At 33.3% G+C, this 16,543-nt stretch overlaps 1 long non-coding RNA gene across 1 annotated transcript; it reads left to right on the top strand.

The window, feature by feature from the left end:
* The first annotated feature begins 2,845 nt into the window (after positions 1–2,845).
* On the top strand, positions 2,846–15,764 carry LOC140437260 (uncharacterized). The gene is made up of 2 exons (XR_011950357.1): positions 2,846–15,522; positions 15,561–15,764. It is a non-coding gene; the product is annotated as an uncharacterized lncRNA (long non-coding RNA).
* Positions 15,765–16,543: the final 779 nt, after the last annotated feature.

Genomic DNA, 16,543 nt, shown 5'->3' with positions numbered 1-16,543 from the left:
AGCCAGAATATACCAATAAAAGTTGTCAAAAAAACAACGAACAGTAAGACAAAGAAATCAATTAATGAAGAATCGTGGTATTGTTTTCTTTGTAACATCTGCAGTAAAAAAGATATGCGTTTGTGATGACAGATGAAGATGACAAAGAAAAGTTTACCTGCCCCCAACGTTCTTAAGTTATATTTTTTAGAAATGTTTGTTACGTGTATACTACTTAATTGCCTTTATTTTTTCAGAAAAATGTGTTACTTTTAATTGTAGTTCTGCAGTGTCTAATATTGACATGGGTGGCAATAATAGAAGATCTGTAATTATTATATTGCCATTCGAACGTCAATAAAAATGTATTCTATATTTAGTTTTTTGGTATATTTAAAATATACTATTAAAGAAAATACATTTGTTTACTACTACCCAAATTTGTTTTCTTTTATTAATAAAAGTGTAGAATTTATTTAGAACCAAACAGTTGAGGTGGTAATATTTGGCTAACTTACCTTAAATGTTTTTTATGTATTGCGGATCGGTTGGTCATTAGTGTGTATGTTGAAGAGTACTGCACTGCGAGAATAATCTTTGTGTTACTAAATTTTTTGGACAAGGCAATAAAAAAGCGTATACACAGTTGTAAAATATTTCAACGTATTTTAATAGTGCGATATTTAGGTTGAGTTTTTGAAGAATTATGTTCTGTATTAGATCGTCTATATATTTTGTACTCCTCTTGGATTGGGATTTGATTTTGAATTTAAACTATTTTTTTTTTAATAAATTTTGTGTTTAATTTTTTGGGCTATAATTGTAAGTTTCAACAACTCTGTGGTTTTAACTTACTCTACAATTTTTTTTTTAAATTAGACGGGCAATTTCCTCCCGTCACGGCATTTCTAATATTAATCCCGTTGTCCTCATTTCCTCAGTATGGTTAATTGCGTCATTATTAAGTTCCACTTCCAATGCCAAATCTGTACCGTGTGGTGTTTTTTCGATGTTTTGTAGTATAATGCAACACACTATTAATATTGGGATCTTTTTAACCTTCAATCGAGCCTTATAATCAACTGTCCAAAGCAACGTTCAATCTTGGATTCAATCAACGGATTCTTGTGGTGTATATGTGTATCGATAAGGCGTCATTAAAGAAAGTTTTATTCCATACCCGTCACCTGCCAAAATTATGTATTATAGCGCATAACGAAACAAATTTCAAACTTTTTCCAGATTCTACTGTCATAAATAGAACCGGGCCATTGTACATTTACACTTCTAAACTTTTCCTGTGTATCGCACGTTCCTTGAACATTAATGCTAGCAAGACCTTTGGTAGTTTGTATATTCATCTCCAAATTGGCAAGGCTTTCGAATACGGATATATGTGCAATCCAGAACTCCAATTGCAGCTGGTAACGAATAAACTTGCTGCTGAGGACGCTGGGCTTCACGTATTTCCTTTTTGGAAAATGGAAACTTGATCCATAGATTTACTTTGTACCAGATTTTCTTCATTACTCCTGCAATTGTTTTTGACACAGTACCTTAGTTGTTGATTCCAATTATTTTTCCTATACTCTTTTATTAGTCCGGATCAGCTATACACCGCAAAAGACTTTTATTTTGTGTAATAGTAATAATGCACCACCTCGTTTCTCATTATTCTCCTCACCAATACCTACATTAGCTAACCAATGCACGTTTGCTTAGTTAAAACGAAAAAGGTTCCTACATTATTTCCATAGACGCGAAGTCGACACTGTAGGCATCTTCAGAAAAATAAAGCTTTAGCTATAGGTCTGTAGTAAATACATGACTTTATGTAATTTTAATTATTTGCTTATCATGCATCAAATGTTTTTGCTCCGGTTATAAAGTGCTACAAACTTATTTATCATATTTATCATATGTTATTATGTTAACTTATATATATTCTTATGTTAACTTATATATATATATATATATATATATATATATATATATATATATATATATATATATATATATATATATATATATATATTATGTTATATTCATGAAATGAATATGTTAACGAATATGAAATTCGTTAGTCATTCTCCTCCACGATCGATTGCCAAGGAGATTTCTTGCGTCCTCATCCACATCATCCTCCCACCGCTTTTTCGGTCGTCTTCCTCTGCATTCTTGCATTCAACAGTTTTTTTGGAAACCTGTTTTCTTCCATCCTAAATATATGACCCGACCGTTGAAGACAATGTAGGCGGACATACTGAGATAAAGGCGGTTTTTTATATATATTTCGTAATTATATCTGATTCGCCACCTGTTGTTTTCATTTATATGGCCTAGTATTCCTCTCAGTACCTTTCTTTCAAATATGTTCATGCACTTTACAGATTTTTGAGTCAATACCTAAGTTTCACATCCACAGCTCACTATCGGTCGGATTATGATCTTGTAGATTCGTTTCTTAGTTCTTTGATGTACGTCTCGTGATTTAAATATCTGGTTCATAGCAAAATATGCCGTATTGGCTAGGATGATTCTTCTGCTAAGCTCTGCATTGTCAGTGTTGTCCTTTGTGATGTTAACTCCTAAATAGACAAAGCTATTTACTTTTTCTAAAATGTCTGCTAGAATTTTAGTCTTTTTTGGGTTTATTGAGAGACCTATTCGTTTAGCATGTGATTTAAGTTCAGTATACGTATTCTATTTAGTGATTTGGTTCTGCTCATGATGTTTATGCCATCTGCATCTGCTGCCAGTTGGACTTATTTTGAATAACTACGTTTCATTCACGAGATCCATTGTCTCAATATTTTATTGTATATACTATCTGAGGTATGGATAAAATGAAATTATTATAAATGTTGCGATTAGCATATATTTGTACAAAGTGATAAAAGATCTTTAATTTATTTTACAATGAATACAAAAAAAAATAAACTGCGCATTTATTTAAATTTTTAAATCGAACCAAATCGATTCTTATGTAACAACGTAAACAAAATTTTTACAAAATAATGTGCATTCTTTGCTTAAATATTAGCACGAATATTAAATTTAGTATACAGACGTTCATAGAACGCTAATCCTTACAGAAACTGCAAAAGGAAATTGTAAATAAACAAGATTTGTAACCCGGTCGATAAAGGTGCCAAAAATCAATGTTTTACTTAGTTCATATAAAAACTTTTGGTAAAGATTATGAGATGACGGTTTGACCGAGCTACAGAGTAATTGAATTTATTTGTAAGATCGAGATACGCATGAAGCAATGTTTTACTTTTCTTTAACTACTATTTTATTTTTTTAATATTGTTATTTTTATATATATTTGAACATAAAATGTATCTATTCATAAAATGTATCTATTCATAAAATAAAGAAATTAAAACTTTTGTAAATTTATTAGATCTGATTCAACTAAGTTTACATAAAGTGTAACCACTTTGAATTAATAAGTAATATACTGACTGGAAAAGTCCAAAAATTACTCGATCTGGGTTTCGACAACATATCCGTAAGAATAATAGCCGCGTGGTTACCACTCGACCAAAGCTTATTTTCACAGTGTTACCAGAAGTTTGTATGAATTACGTAAACAATTTTATTATCAGCGCCTCTATTAACCGAGTTGCAACCCTTGTTTATTCGAAACAGAACGTCATCTCCAAAGCGATAACTTTCTATGAACGTCTATATTTGTTGATTCTACACATAACGTTTCATTACAATGGCAAAAAGACATTTGCCAAGTATATAATCAATCGTTATGTAATATGGAGTAGGTTAACAGTGTATCGTAAAAAATTGGAAACTATTAATAATATAAAGCATTTTTCAATATTTCTTACAGTTGTGATTACAAATAATCAAAGTTTGACTTTGTCCTAGGTCATAAAACCCCAGGTCTCATAGAAAAGGTTGTAATAAAATGGATGAGAGGTTGGGGATGCGATAATGGATATAAATACAGAGTGAAAATTGCTGTACGAACAATAAATCACATATTTTTAAAACAAGAATGTAAAAAAGAAATCAAAAACTTGACTAATCTGTTATAACGGGCCTAAAATTACATATGAAAGTGACGCAGAGGAGAAATGGACCAGCATCAAGAGGGACGTATAAGAAAGAATACTTCAATGACATTAATTATATTATATTATACAATTTTTAAGACTAACCAAACAAGATAACTATTTAATTAAAAATAGAACGAATATTAAAAGATCAAGCATATAATTGTGACAATTATATATCCATCAATAACTACACCATCTTTCTTCGATACACCGTTGCCCCATAAACAGTTGTAACTAAATAAATATTTGTATTGCTCTTTCTCTTAAATTCTAAAACAATTTGTTTGAATTTAATTTCATAAAATCTACTTACTTACTAGATTATTGCAAATCAGAAAAATACAAAATATTTACAAATAGCATTTACATATAAACGTTTTACAATTATCAACAATCTCCAGGAATATTTTGCTCCAGATATGTACAGGTAATAGTATCCAGTATTTTGGAAAGTCGGCAAATGTCTTTACTTCTTATGGTTGTGAAATTTTGAAAGCTGTCTTTTAGTAAAGGTATATTTACGATGTTTTTTATGATTAGCTAATTTGAGTACTGTATTCTCAGTCTAAAGACTAGTGGTAACTCTGAACTGTTACTAAACTGCATAAAAGTGAACAAATCCAGAAATGGTTGAAGATCTTAAGAGCCTCAAAGTTCTAAGAAGAAAATTAACAAATGCAAAATAGAAATAAGAAAATAAGAAAATTAAAGGATACAGATTAAATATATATATATATATATATATATATATATATATATATATATATATATATATATATATATATATATATATATATATATATATATATATATATTTAAACTTTATATACATAAATATATATACAGAACTCAGCAAACCCATTATGAGTTGGAAAATTCACGAAAAAGATTAGCCAACCAAGGATCGGAATTGATTCCTGATATTTCAACAGACGAAATAAGGAATGCACTGAAAAAAATAAAAGGAAGTAAAGCTCCAGGAGAAGACAATATCTTTATAGAAGTTGCAAAGGTTGGGGGGAAAGACGTTTAGAGAATATAAAGCAATTGTTCAACTTACATCTGTACCAAAGTGAAACACCTACAAGATGGTACAGTTCACTGAATATTTTATTACACAAAAAGGGCGATCCAACAGTCATTTGATCAACAGTCAAATTAGATTTTTACCAACCTAGGAAACAGGCAGGTTTTAGGAAAAACTTTGGCACTAACGATCACCTCCACTGCATAAAAGGGATTAGAAAAATCCATCGAATAGAACCGACCATTGGTCCTGGCTTTCTTAGACTTTCGCAAAGGATTGGATACGATAGAAATTAACAGCGTAATGAGTATTGCATAATGCATTGGAGGAAAGTCTTATAATATACGTAGATTATCTGTACTCCAAAATGAGCGCAAACATATACAATAATGCAACTATGCCCGTAAGATTACACAAAGATACAAAATGTATAAAAATCAAAAGAGGAATCAGACAAAAAAACACGTTATCTCCCAAACTCCTTACGACAGTTCTGGAACGTGCTTTCAAAAAATTGGAAAGAGACGCCAAAGGAATCAGTGTCTACAGCAAAATGTTCTCCCACCTAGTTCTGGTCGAACTATGCTCAACATAGTTCTGATAACAGAAAACTGAAAAGATAATGGAACTATGCTGAACTAGATGCCGCCTGTAAGGAAATTGGTTTGAACATTAATTTTGGAAAGACACAATACATGACAAATCTGGTACCAAGCGAAAATCCAAAAGTCGACTGCAACGAAATAGCATTAGTTCACAAATATAAATACTTAGGTCATGAAATTAAAATTGCCAGGGATCATCAAACCGCTGAATTGCAAAGAAGTATCATTTTAGCATGGATCAAGAGCAACATGAGAAAATTATTTGAAAAAGAAGATTTTCGATATCAAACTCAAGGTGACTTAAAGAAGAATATAACGTTCGGTACTTGGACTGACTCACAGAAACAGGTTTAGAAACGAAGAAATAAGAAGAAGGACAGGCGTCACAGATATCATAGAGCGCATAGCACGGTTGAAGTGGAACTGGATGGGCAATTTGGCCAAAATGAATGATGGCCAGTGGACCCAAAAGATTACATTGTGGAGACTACGAGCCAACAGAAGAAGTAGAGTAGCAGAGATAGGCCACTTACACGATGGACAGACCACGTCAAAAGAATCGCTGGGAATTGGCTGCAGGAAACTCAAGACTGACAGGAGGGGAAGAAATTAGGGGTGGCTTAATTAGATAAGGGTTAATTGGACAAAACCAAAGAATTTGTTAAAGAAAAGCCAGAATTAGAAGAAGCATGCAAGTAAAAGGATAAGATGAGGAAGTGCAAGTTAATGCTGGCATACAACTTAGTTGTACTCTTTCATCATCATGGGCCAAATCATCAAAAATATTAATAAAGTCAACGTAGATATAGGACGAACGGCCACTCTCTTAAACATTTTGTGCTATGCATTGTCATATCGTCATACGTCATCGTCTATCAGAAAACAAAGACAACCTACAGATAAATAAAAAATAATATGGTAAGAGTTAAGATAAAATTCGAAGCCATCATCTTCATTCTGGCTTTATAACCTTGCGTGGATCCTAGATCCTCCTCAAGAATATCCCTCCAGTCGTCCCTATCCATCGCTTTTCTCCGCCAAGCACGTATTCCCATATGTATCATGTCTTCATCGATGTTAACAAGGAACTATGTTCTGGGTCTTCTTCTTCTCTGACCAATGGGTCTATCAAGGAGTGTTTTTCTAGTTGGGTCATTTTGTTCCATCAGCATTACATGGGCTATCCACCTCAGAGGTCATATCTTAATATATTTTACGATATCAGGATTCTGGTATATTCTACAAATTTCGAAGTTGTATCGTCTCCTCTACACTCCATTGTCATTCACTGCTCCATAGATTCGCCTTAATACTTTTCTTTCGAAAACATCCTAACATGTTTTTATTATTTTTTGTTAGAGTCCAGGACTCTGAACCATATGGTAGGACTGGGCGTATTATTGTTTTGTAACGTTTTATTCTTGTATTTCTCGATATAATTGTGGATTTAAGGAGGAGATTGAGCCCAAAATAGCATCTGTTGTGGTTCTGTTTATCTCTCCGGTAGTATTATTTTCAGTGCTAAGGAGCACTTCCAGGTATACAAAATCGTTCACTGCTTCGATGACGTCGTTTTCTATAACACGTGGTCGTAGGATTTGTGGTTGCGTGCTTATTTTCATATACTTCGTTTTGTTGGTGTTTATTATAAAACCCATTTTTGTAGCTGATTTTTTAAATACACACTACATACGCCTCTCGGACAACGTTTTCTGTTCTCCCAACAATATTGATATCATCAGCATAGGCCAGGATTTACATTGATTTATTATATATTGAACCAATGTTGTGATTTTCGACCTACGTATTACTTTTTCCAGAGACAGATTGAACAGTATACAGGAGAGAGGGTCTCGCAGGCGCAGCCCGTTGTTTGTTTTAAAAGGTTCAGACAGTTTCCCCTGAATTCGTACTCTACATTCAACTTTTGAAAAAGTTTGAGTTAAGTTTTGTTAAATTTACCAACTGATTTCTTATTCGTAGCTCTTTCATTGCTTTGAACATTTGTCTTCTATGCACAGAGTCGTAGGCTGCTTTTTAGTCTATAAATATGTGATGAGTATCAATGCCATATTCCAGTGTTTTTTTTTCCAAAATTTGTTTCAGGGTTGCAATCTGATGAAATATCGATATACCACCTCTGAAACCAGCCTGGTATTTTCCTACTATCCGTTCTGCATATGGTGCCATACGGTGACATAGTACCACGGTGACAGTGGAAAATATTTTATATGCTGCATTTAGAAGCGTAATTCGTCTGTGGGTAGAGCATTCAAAGATATCTCCTTTTTTTGTGTATGGTGCAAAGTATTCCAATTTTCAAATCATTGGGGAGGGATTTCTGTGTCCATATTTCTTTTATAAGCTGCTGTAACGTCAATATGGTATCATGGCCACCTTCTTTATATAGTTCAGCTGGGAGATTATCTATTCCGGATTATTTGTTTCTGGCTAGCTTTTTACCTGCATATTTAACTTTAAGAATCGTTGGTGGTTCCTCTTCCCTCTCGTCTTCCCATGATATTGAAAAAGAACTGGTAGTAAGAAATGAGATTCTCGAAGAAAGATGGGCAAGATGAGCTAAGATTTAGAAATCAAACATACGGAGATTAGTAGCTAGACAATCAAAAACAATATCAGAGTTGGAGTCTGCGTCGCAGGAAGAGTTCAAAAGAAATCTAAATATATCAGATTAAACAGAATCCAGTTCTAGTAAAAAAAAAGAGAAGCATCTAACTCTAAAAATATTTTATTGAGTATTTCTATGGTTTTATGGTGCTGCTTGAAGCGAAAATCAAGTTTTAATGGACATCCAGGTCTATAAACAGGACATCTTAATGCTGGCAAACAAAGCTCTGGTGTTATGAGTTGTATGTATAGAGTTGTGGAAGACTGCCTTCGTAGAACGATCATGTAGATGTGAGCCACAGGAAAATTCCTGTGATTACAGTGATGACAGCAATCTGTCACAGTGATCAGGTGACATCCAGGTTTCATTACCCTTGTTCCGGCATGCAGATTTTGATGGAGATCCTTGGCTTTCTATGGAACAACACAGCCTTTTATACAGCCTCTGAAAACATGGAGTCCCAGATGACTGAGATTTAGATTTAGGTTAATATTGAAAAATAGTAGAAAAAAACAGCAGACAACTATCAGCAAGGAAAATGTCTAGGCGCTAAGTCTATCTGCACGCCATAAACGTAGATATAGGGTATACAAAAAACATCTTTTAGGGAATAGTCTGAAAAGGTTTATGTTAATGATTCCTTTGAAATCGACATACAATCCACAGCTTTATGGTAAAAACGTAAAAACAAAGTTTTTTTCTGAGCGAAAATGCATGTTTTAAAACATTTCAACAGAAAAATAAATATATAAGATTAATCATACAAAATACCAACTAGATGAATATTGCACATCTAACCTAGAAATGTTAATTACTATAAATATACTAGATTTATTACAGAAGAACTATAATCAGATGGGAAGTGAGTGTTACAAAAATATATGAAAATAAATGCAAACAAAATAAATTTTGTGGAAGTTTTGAAAACAAAGGTTTTCAGTAGTTTATTGTTATATAAAATTAATTTCCATCAAGTAATGGTCGAATCCATCACAAATGCAATTGTTCAAGTGAAAAAATAAATAACAAGACAGACAGTTTAATTAGATGTTAAATGCTAATTATATGTTACAGATAGTCAAAAGACTAATTCACAATTACTGCAATAAGCTATTGATGTTTGTCAGAAATTTACCACAAATGGATTTAAATTCGAAACCTTTAGAAATTAAGGCCACAACTCTTTAAACAACCATTAGATAATATAACTCCAATTTTGCAAAATGCCGAATACACACCTTAAACAAACGACGTACCTAAAATAAATCTTATCTTTTTATTAATAACATTATAAATACCGAACATCGTTATTGCTTAAATATTCTATAGTTTCCATTGAATCTGTCCATCCACTGCCAGGAAACTAAATTATCACGTCAAATAGTGATCACGAAATACAAAAAATTTGAGTATGTAGTTGCTCAGTACCTACTTAAAGAATATACTCTTATCGTAATTGTTTTAAACAGCGCTTTCGGATGTATTAACATATTGTACATTATACAGTGAAACCTGGATAAAACAGTAGTGAACAAATTTTCCAGCATAGATAAGAATCCGCGTTAATCAGCTTAGATTGCTACACATTGCAACATGCAGTAATAACAAAAATGTTCACTTCTGTGTTAGACTTGATGCAGATTATTCAGGTTTCACTGTATATAATTTACAAAATTGTAAAATTATAATTAGATAAGTAATTAAGAGATATACTGGCATATTATTTCTCCAATGCGTAGGGATTAACTCATATATAAAAAGGTCGTAATCGCTTTTAGACATCGGAATGTTGTGTATCTAACCTACCTGCCAATTTAGCAAAGGTCGTAAGTTCATATAAGAAGATTCATACGAAACTGTACTGTAAATAGTACTGAATAATAATTAATGATTTTTAAGTTATAGATCTATTGTGGTTTTTAAGATAAACTTTTTCAACATTCGGATTTACGAACTTACTAAAGTTGGCTAATAATATGCAAGGTGAAAAAAATATAAACACGTATAAATACGGTTCCTCTTTTGGTGCATTGTTGCAATATTGCATGACTTAGAGGAAATAGAGGCACATGCTTTGCAAGTCACCTATTTCTATTTATAGCAACATTCCAATCCGTGTAATTGCGAGAAAGTTCCAACTTAACTAAACATTTCAATTAAAAGAAAAAATAATTTTATTGCCTAAAGAGTAGCATGAGTCCACAAAAATAATAAAAACAATTGATAAAATTACACCCAAATAATCATTTTACTAGATTGTAATATATACACATCTGCAAAACACTTGTAGAGGATGAAAAGGCAAAAGCATTCCAGAGAGCACGTGCATCACATTACAATCCGTTTTGTCTTTCTTTTGTGTGATAAACAGTTGCATACCTCCTTTTTCCTGTAAACGCACGGGGCAAATTGCACGAAAACTGCACGTTACCCGATATATTTCGATTTAAAAAGATCAATTTAGATTCCAGTTGATGCTTATTGCATGTGAAGGACCATTATTAAGGTCTTATGTTCTTACGACTATATAGAGCAGATATACAGGCATTACCACAGAAAGTCTTAATGCAGTATGAAACAGAACTCTCTCCAATTAAATAATATAATATGATATAATGACATAAGAAATAACAATAATAATTGTATTTTGATATGTAATATTTTATCTCTATTATATTTTGTACTAAATAATTGTCAGTAACAGCACTTGAAATTCAAGTGACACTTTTTTAGAGCAGCTTAAAATAGTCTTGATATGAATACATAATATGTGTTATAAAATGTAAAAGTTGAAGTTTAAAATTCAACTAATGGACATTGTAAGATTGAATAAAACAATATATTAATTGTTTTGTGACCTTACCACTGAATTAAATGCAATAGAACTCATATGGACAAAAATAAAATAAAAAACTAAGCGTTTTAAGTTGAGTGTCGTGAAAATATCAAGATACTCAGCACTAGAACGTGCTATTAAGGGTGACACAGCCACTATATCCGAAGATATACGAATCCGACGAGGAGTGCGACAAGGTTGCGTCTTATCACCACTATTATTTAATCTGTATTCGGAATCTATATTCAGAAAAGCATTAGACGACCAGTACCAGCATGGACATCAGGTCCACTGAAGATACCGTCTTAATAGCAAGCTACGCACAAGAACTACAAAATATAATAAATGCGGTAGTTGCGTCATAGCTAAATGTTCGGTTTACATCTAAATGTTTCCAAAACTAAAATTCTAGTATTTTCAAAGATACCAACAAACGTACATTTGTACGCCAAGGGACAAATAATAGAACAGGTAACTCCCATGAAATATTTGGGAGCAAATATCAACAGCCAGTGTAACCCCAAAAAAGAAAATTTGTCAAGAATCGAACAAGCGAGGAAAACACTCATGAACACAAAACACAGTTATTGATGTTCTCCACCTTGCATCTACGTCGTATATCTGTACTTCTAGCTCTGTCCCATAGTGTCTTACCATCAATTTTTCTAAGTGTTATCATCATTATTGGTCTGATGACTCGTTTTGTAAATTCTGCCTCTCGTTTCTTTCCCGATATTTTTATTTCTCAATATTGTTTCATTTAGGCAGCCTGCTGCTCTGTTTGCTCTATTCACTTGATGTTCCACTTCAGTTTCGAGCTTTCCGTAGCTAGATAATGTGATGCCTAGATATTTAAACTCTTAACACTTGTTCTATTTTCTGACCTTCCAGCTCCAATTTACATCTTAGTAAATTTACTGTTGTATCCATGCATTTTGTCTTTTTTGTGGAAATTAACATGTTAAATTTTCTGACGGTTATATTAAATTGGTGCAGCATATGTTGTAAAGCATCTTCACTTTGAGAGAGTAGTATTGCGTCGTCTGCAAGCATTATTTTAAGTTGTTTTTCTCCCATTTGGTATCCTTTTTTAGTTCTTACTTTTTTTATTATTTCATCCACAATCAGGTTGAGCAATAGAGGACTCAGGGAGTCTCCCTGTCTTATCCCATTGCCAGCTTCAATAGGGTCGGTTAGTTCTTCTACTTTTACTTTCATTTTATTGTTTTGGTAGATATTTTCGATCGTTTTGATTATTTCTAGAGGTACCTCTCTTGCGTAAAATAAGTGGATAACGTCTTTTAATTTGACCCGGTCAAATGCCTTCTTAAGGTCCACAAAACATAGATATGCCGATTTGTTGTATTCTAATGATTTTTCTTGCACTTGCCTCATTATAAATATAGCGTCGGTGCATGATCTTCCCAACCTAAAACCTTGTTGTTCTTCGGCTAGTGTTATAATTTCATTCAGTTTATTTGTTATCACTTTAGTAGTTAATTTTAGTGTTGTGTTTAATAAATTAATTCCTCTGTAATTTTCCGGGTCCGACTTGTCTCCCTTTTTTTGAAGGGAGGTATTAGGATGCTTGATCTCCATTCTTGAGGAATTCTGTTTTGTTTTATTATTTTTTGGATTAGTCTTAATAGTTGTTTGGTCAGATCTGGCCCTCCGTACTTTGGGAGTTCCTTCGGTATTCTGTCCTTTCCTGGTGATTTTCTAGCTACTTTCAAGTACTTCAAATTAGTGTGATTGTTCTTTTGTTAAGCCTGCATACATTGCTCCTAACTTTCAATTACACCTTGTATATTACTGAAATTTCAAGTTTTATTTATGATAAAATTGACTATTATTTTCATTTTGATATATTTATGAATGTATCATTTTTGATACATTCATAAATGGTATTTTGAGTAAAAGGTTATGGGCCCACAGCTAACTTGTTTTTAAGGATGGTTCAGAGGAAATATTTTTAGAAACTCTCTTAATATGACTAAAATCACTATAATATTTAGCCGCTGCTATCAAGTTCTATCAAATGGACCAAAAAAATATAGGCGAATGAAACTATGTCATATGCCAACCAACACACACAAGAAAAACTTTGATATGGAAGAAGAAAAAAAATGAATATCGAAGAAGGACGGAGAGGCAACTGATAGAACAATCTGAGAAGAGAAAAAAAAAAACAACCAGTGAACATATATCCGAGCTTCGCGGGTACTAGTCTCCTCAAGAATTGCTCTCCAGTCATCCCTATCCATCGCCTTCCTCCGCCAAGCACGTATTCCCATATTTCTTATGTCTTCATGGATGTTATCATATTCATAATTTTCTTTGGAAACATCCTTACATGTTTTAATTACTTTTATTTTTAGAGTCCACGTCTCTAAACCATATGTTAGGACTGGGCGTATTATTGTTTTGTAGCGTTTTACTTTTGTATTCCTCGATATAATTGAGAATTTAAGAAGATTGATCCCAAAATTGCATATATTGGCAATGAAAATTCTGCGGTTTATCGCTGCTAATATTATTTTCACTGTTAACGAGCGCTCCCAGGTATACAAATTCGTCCACTGCTTCGATGACGTCTTTTCTATAACAAGCGGTCGTGGGATTTGTGGTTGCGTGCTTATTTTCATGTACTTCGTTTTGTTGGTGTTTATTATTAAACCCATTTTTGCAGCCGATATTTTTAGTGGTACATACGCCTATTGTACACCGTACAAAAGGCGTTTTCCGTTTACCATATTGATATCATCAGCATGGGCAAGGATTTGCACCAACTTGTTATATATTGAGTCGGTGGTTGTGATTTGTGACATACGTATTACTTTTTCCGAAGCTAGATTGAACAATATATAGGAGAGAGGGTCTCCCTGGCGCAGTCCGTTATTTGTTTTAATAGGTTCCGACCTATAACATTATTGTTTTTTCTAAAATTTTTCTAAGGGTTGCAATCTGATGAATTGTCGATTTACCACATCTGAAACCAGTCGGATATTTTTCTACTATTCGTTCGGCATATGGTGCCATATTATTGTGAAAAATATTTTACACGCTGCATTTAGAAGCGCTATTTCTTTGTGGTTAGAGTCAATGTCAACTGTCAGAATGAAGATATCTCATTTCACCCTAGAAAGGTTGGGCTTTCTTTTTTCAATGAGCATATCTGTTACCTTACATTAACAAATTTCTCCTTAAGTGGGCTAAAAATTCTCTATTAATAGTAAGACTCATCTGTTTCAACTGATCACAACATCATATTTATTGCTTATCAGTTTGCTAAATGTATCTTGTGTAAAGCAGGATACTTATATTAACCTATTTAAATATGTGGAGTTTTTGTGTTATATATTAAAAAAATTAGTCGAATTAAAAAATAAACTACAAAATTCCAATTACTGAGTTACCACAAACTTAGTTACTTATCTTGCCACAAACGCCACTTTATAACGACGACAGTATGAGTGTACTAATTTTATCGCAATTGCCATTTTAGTTGTAATTAGTAAAATGTGCACTTTTTGCACTTTACCACAACTCGCAACTATTTCATGAGGTTCCAGGTTATCTGGCAATATTGCAAACGACCGATGTCGAATCAAATGCTAACTTTCAGAAGAATATCATGGAACTGATCTCTTCTCTACAATTTATGGCGCAAATGACCTTAAAAGCTTTAAGGTATTTGTGATCTGTTAGAATTATGAGTCCGAAGTAAATTAGTAATTCCGAATAGATGTTAAACGTGTGTATATATAACGATAGACAGCGGAAAAGTATCGAACTATCGGAAAAGCTAGTTCCACCTTCAATCGGATGGGGGCCTTCTTCAAGAGTCACAACCTCTCTCTTGACACAAAAGTAAGAACGCTGCGATACTTCTCTGTCCTTTTTTATGGTGTTGAATCGTGGACCTTGAACGAAGATATGTGCAGAAAACTGAAAGCATTTGAGATGTGGTAATATCGGAGAATACTTAAGATCCCGTTAAGTTTATATCATTATTGCTTCCCCAGCAGATGTACATTTTACACCCAGGTATTTAAAAGTTTATGTTCCTTTAGTGGAACATAAACATGGACCACAATTGATCCATTGTGAATCCTCCCAGTCGTCCTTAGCTCATTGTCCATGCTGCCAATTCCAGGAAGGTGGACAAGTCACCATGGCTTGCCAAACTCTTACTCTCGTATTGACGATAAGTCTGGATATTCACATAGGACATGCTCGACAGTTTCGTCGTCTCGCTTACACTTCCTACATAGAGGTGTGTCTACTAACCTAAGTGTGTGGAGTTAGGTGTTTGCTTAGTTGACAATGACCAGTTAAAAAACTGTAAAGCGTAGGTTTGCCTAGTCATTCCCGAGTACTTCTTCGATTCTGACTTTTCAAGATTCCTTGGTGCTACTCTGGCAAGTCTACATCCTTGCCCTTCATCCCATCTTTTCACGGTTTGCCTGTAGATTCGGAAGAAAATTGACAAAACGAAAATATTTTCGAAAACTCGGATAATGGAACAGGCCCGAAAAACATGTTTATGCAAGAAATCGATATGAAGATAGGGAAAAAACTGATGAGGAAGGAGCAAAAGAGGACGTTGTACTAAGAAAAGAAGTAAAAAGAGTTTCTACCCGTTTCTATAAGACAGAAAATGATATTTAAACTACTTTCATTCCTGATCCTGATCGATTTTTCAGCGAAGAGATAGCTCTGCCTTTGCAGTACTTTATTAAGTTGTTTTTAATTGACGTTATTGAAAATATCGATTACCAGTCTAATTTGTACAGCACACAGAAAAAAAGAAAATCCATCAACAGTTCGCTCCGTAAAATAAAAGATTAGGTACTTACCCATTTTATTATGGATGGGAGTAATAAATTTACCAGCAGAAGAAGCAGTCTCTATAATATTCCAAATTGCAGATATTATTTCCATAAAACGTTTCAACTTCTCAGAAGATTTATACACTGCAATGACAATAGCCAATTGATTAAAAACCAAACCACTTTTGAATGAAATTTTGCCACAGTATCGATTTTATTTCATATCATGGAGCTTTCATATTTTATGAGTTGCACAATACACCAAATGCGCTTAGCAAAGAAGAAATTTCTTTTGGGATAGATGCCAGCTTTGTAATCAGTTTGAGTAAGACAGTTTCTGATCCGTCAAAATTCAGTAATTTTTTGTGAAAACCGGTTTTCTGGTCTGGGGCCTTTACAGTGTTAAGGAGATATGTCACATGGAAGGTATAGTAGGCTCATGATATACACTTTCAACTACTATCTAAGCCAGACTTCTGTTTGTTAATACTTTAATTTTCTATCGAAAACTTTGCTTCGGAAAGAAGCAAAAAAAGGTTGGCTTTTGGTCAAA

Source organism: Diabrotica undecimpunctata, chromosome 3 (genome assembly GCF_040954645.1).
Source record: "Diabrotica undecimpunctata isolate CICGRU chromosome 3, icDiaUnde3, whole genome shotgun sequence".
Taxonomy (NCBI): domain Eukaryota; kingdom Metazoa; phylum Arthropoda; class Insecta; order Coleoptera; family Chrysomelidae; genus Diabrotica; species Diabrotica undecimpunctata.
This window is presented reverse-complemented; position numbering and strand designations above follow the sequence as displayed.